The sequence below is a fragment of the Pavona decussata genome, unplaced genomic scaffold (assembly GCF_977016875.1).
Source record: "Pavona decussata unplaced genomic scaffold, jaPavDecu1.1 SCAFFOLD_234, whole genome shotgun sequence".
In the NCBI taxonomy this organism is placed as follows: domain Eukaryota; kingdom Metazoa; phylum Cnidaria; class Anthozoa; order Scleractinia; family Agariciidae; genus Pavona; species Pavona decussata.
In genome coordinates, this window is record NW_028145639.1 from 221,058 (window position 1) to 225,384 (window position 4,327).

At 42.7% G+C, this 4,327-nt stretch overlaps 1 pseudogene; it reads right to left on the reverse strand.

Annotated features, from left to right (window-relative positions):
- Positions 1 to 285: 285 nt before the first annotated feature.
- On the reverse strand, positions 286 to 3,061 carry LOC146457966 (uncharacterized; annotated as a pseudogene).
- Positions 3,062 to 4,327: the final 1,266 nt, after the last annotated feature.

Here is a 4,327-nt window from a genome sequence, read left to right on the forward strand (position 1 = left end):
ACAATTAACCGGAAGACTACAAGAGGAAGAGCTCTGTATGAAATGAATGATTACATTTGTATATGCGCCTACAAATCAGTTTCCTTCCAATAATTTCATTCAAACCATTTCTTTAACGACTTTAGAACTAAAACAACAAACGATGTGTTTCTACAAGCGGGTAAGTACGGAAGCATCGTTCTCCTTTATATCTCCTCATCAATGTAAATGCCGATTGCTTCACGACGAGGAAAGTCCATCTGGGTCGCCAGGCCTCGTGGAAGACGTCACTTTAATCAAAGAGGGTCGTACAGGGGGGGTCTCTCGCACGGTTCACGAACAGAAAAAATAGCAAATCACGGATCACGGATATGAAAATTTCATTTTCCCGAATCACGAAAATGAACAAGTCAGGTACTTTTTTAACAACCTTTTCTTACGCCAGAAAGAGCGTTTGAAGGGAGTAAAATCGTGAAAGGCTAGGTAAAGGTTGCCTATCGGAAATCACATACCTAAATCACTCTCGATGGACGACTCTGACCATTCGTCCACTTCGCGTTGTCACCGCCCGAAGAAATACCAAATCGTCTACAGAATCTTCCTCGTCATTGTCCGCAATAGGATATTCACCGTCTGTGTCAGTGTCATACTCCTCCGCCTCCTCTTTTTCCTCGTCTTCCTCTACTACTTGCCCAGCTTCAATGGCCTCGTGCGATGTAGAAGGCGTGCCAGTTGTTACCGTTTCAGCAGAAGTAACAGCCTCCTCCTCGACAGTGTTAGGACTGAACGAGACTTTGTCTTTTGGATAGTCTGAGGTTCTGTACATGTTTAACGGGAACGTTCCGGCCATGAACATGGTGGTCTCTTGCCGCACACTTCTCTGTCGTGCAGCCTTCCCATTATTTGTCGCCCACTCAATCATGAGATCTTTTTCCTGCCTATTCAACTCCCTTCTTGCCTTAAGATGCTCCAGCTTTGGAATGGCATTTAGTGGAGTGCTCTGGCGCAACACGGGATAATATGATTTATCGTGTGTGAAGTAGTAGGCACTCCAGGGTACTACACGTTTATAATGCTTTCGTATACGGTATTTGCCAGATTCTGTGCGTACTGCAAAAGAGTAGGAAACTGGTCCTTGAAGTGACCAACTGCGTGTAGGTTTTCACCCTGAACTGTTAGACAAGAGTACAGATCAATGGCGAAGTTTGGATTAAGTTCTTTAACTAACGCCTCCAGATCTTTCAGTCCATTTAAGATCATGTTGACCGAACGCTTTGTCTGATTGGAAATGGTTCCTTGAGAACCGCTTGGTTTACCTGTGCTGGCATCGTTGACATCGTTGCTATGTGACAACGCTTTTTCTGTTGTTGCTTCCAAGTAACTGTCAAGTTTTTCCAGAAGCTCAATTGCTTGTGGTAGGGAACGTTTTGGTACAGTCTGATGTTTCATTTGAACAGAAAAGGCTTTGAACAGGAGTCCAAGATGGCCTAGATACTTTACAATGCCTTTTATTGAAGTAATTAGCTTCACAGAGCCTGTCTGAGCATCGGTGATGAATATGTTCTTATCGTGCTCCACACATATGCCCATAGGCTGCGCAAATGTTGCTTGGTCTGCCTTTCCATTTGAATTACCTTCTTTTCCTGTGCCAGCAATAACTACGGCCTCCTCACCACGGATCTTCGTTTTTATTTGCAAGCTTCCAATGTCCACATAAACTATACCAGCGAGATACGAGGCCACGTGTGCGCTTTCACTGCATTCTACAGTTCCGTTTTGTACGATCACGGTTTCCTCGAGTGTTGACATTGCAATAGATAAGATTCCGCCTGAGTTGCCCTTGTGAGGCAGATAAAGGATGTTATTGTTAAGGCACATAGACACTGCTTCTGTGCAAGAGGCGGAGTATTTTGTCAAAACTGTAACATTGCCTTTAACCGCCACTCCATCCATCTCTAATGCAATGGAATAAATAACCTTGTCCACATCGCTGGCACAAAGGATGATGTTATCGCTTGCCTTAGCAATTCTGGATGGTTCGATCTTTCGAGAAAGTCGAACTTTAGTCAAGTCACTTTTGGTTTCTGCGTATGTTCTTTCTACATTCTTTAGATGCATAGAAAGTCGTTCTCGAAGCACCGGAACTGTTCCGAGCGTGTCAAGTCCTCTCTTCTGCAACTCAGAAGTGAGCTCTACTTTTTTGAGATTCTTCAACTGTAGCGTTGGCTTCTTTGTAATGGGTAAGAGCTGTATTCCTGTGGGACAGCTTACATACGCTATTCCATCGCAGTAAGCGAGCGATTTAGCTGCACCATGGATTCTCCAACAACCTTGACATCTGCGGGTACATGAAACCTAACTTCTAGAAGCCTAAGTGAGGTTCTTCAATGGAGCATAGTCCAGGGCCCAGTTGCTCTAAGCATGGTTAGCGCTAACCCGGGTTAAACACCATGACAACCTATAGGTTTTAATACCTCTTAACCAATGGTTAGCGCTAGCCATGCTTCGAGCAACTCAGCCCAGAACGAGAAGTTTTCCATGCTCGCCGGGGCAAATTGCTACGGGATGCGGATAGAGCCCAACTTTGTTGGTCTCACTGATTTTATAGCTGTCCGGGAGAACTGAATGCACCACACAATTGACGTTGCGGAGACGAGCTAACAAAGACTCTTTACTCAAATGTAATATACAGTTTATGTCCATCCGATCTTTATTTAGGACACTGTCTCTTGGCAGCAACTTCTTCAATTCCGGGTCAGAATCTCCGATTGTGTGCAAAATTGACAAACATGCTCTCTCCTCATCCAATGAATTACTTTACGACATTAACGAAGATTAAGCGAAATCTGTTACTTGTCACATTTGATGTTTTCAGTCTTAATAAATCTTCCGGACACTCGCATCTAAAAATCGCGCAGAATAGAGTGGTACAATCACGAATATCGGTGAATAATTCAAGCTCTTCACGGGTCACGCAAAACCTTCAGGTCACGGATTACGAAGAATAATTTATTACATTCACGTTTCACGGGAAATAAAATCAGCTAATCACGCGTCACGAAAATACCCCTGTACGACCCTCATCAAAAGACGTTTTAATAGTTTCAGAAACATTTTCATGACTCCTAGGTAAAACTTGGAAGAAAAGGAGGCAGACAGTGGTTTAAGGAACGATTTCCCGGCATGCTGTCAGAGCTCAGCCAGACCCTCTGTGGGGTACCATATGACCAAAGGCGACCTACGAATACATAGGTACATGTACGTCAATGTTCATCAAATCCAAGAAGTTGAAATCGCGTAAGGCTGTGTAAAAGTAGAGTCCCATTGCTGCATTATCTTTACCTGCTTTAGAAATTTTTAAAACAACTATTTGATCCCCGTAATGTAAAATGTAAACAAAATTTTGTCCCGATATTTCCATTGATTTGTCTCCTTTTGATGTTATGAGACCAGTCCGCTTTACGTTAATTTTGTTTGTTTCAAATTGTCACGTGTCAATGAGACAAACAGTCTGGCGATCATTTGCTCAATCGAAATCGATAAACAAAGGGAGAAAGGGGATATGGGGATAAGGGTTACGCGGACCCTGGGAACGAGTTCGATTGCCGCCCGCCGTTTCAATGAGACAAACATTGACTTGTCCAGTGAATGAATGTATGTTTAACAGCACTTTGTCGCGCAATTTCTTGTTGGTGGCTTTACAAATTGCCCTCTGAGAGAGATAAGCTGCTACAGGTAGGAATCAAGTCCTTCATTTGCTTTACTAAACAAGTCCGCGGTTGTCCCAGATCAAATTTTTTTGTTGAGGCGGTGACTTTAGATGGTAAACCGTTTGAACCGACAACAAGCTAGTTTGGTCATAAAAATGGTCGTCTTTTCTCCTCACTGAAACGTAGAACTTAGAGGGACATTTTTTCATCTCGTTTACTTCCATGCTTTCAAATTCTGTATTAAATTGGTTTTGTTGGTTAATTTAATTTGTTGTTTTCAATTTATATTGGTATCGAGATCGACAACATTTCCACTGCAATTTACAAGGTTTTTTTCGTTCGCTTAGCAAAGCTTTCCTACCTTGCCTTCGAAAATTGTCACCCGGACTTAGTGCATTTTTAGTTCCTTTCGTAAATTATGAATTTTCTTTCACGGTGGGCGTTTTCCATTTACCAAGAGATTCCGGAAATTTCGGTTGGGTCGTAAATGGAACATTTGGTTTGTTCCACTGGAAAATTTCCGGAAAGAATGGAAACTTCTGAAAAGGTTTTCCCGTTGGAAACTTTTCCGATGAAACTGCGTGTTCCATTTTAATACGAGTTTCACATTAGGTTTGACCAGTTCCAGGCCGTTCACG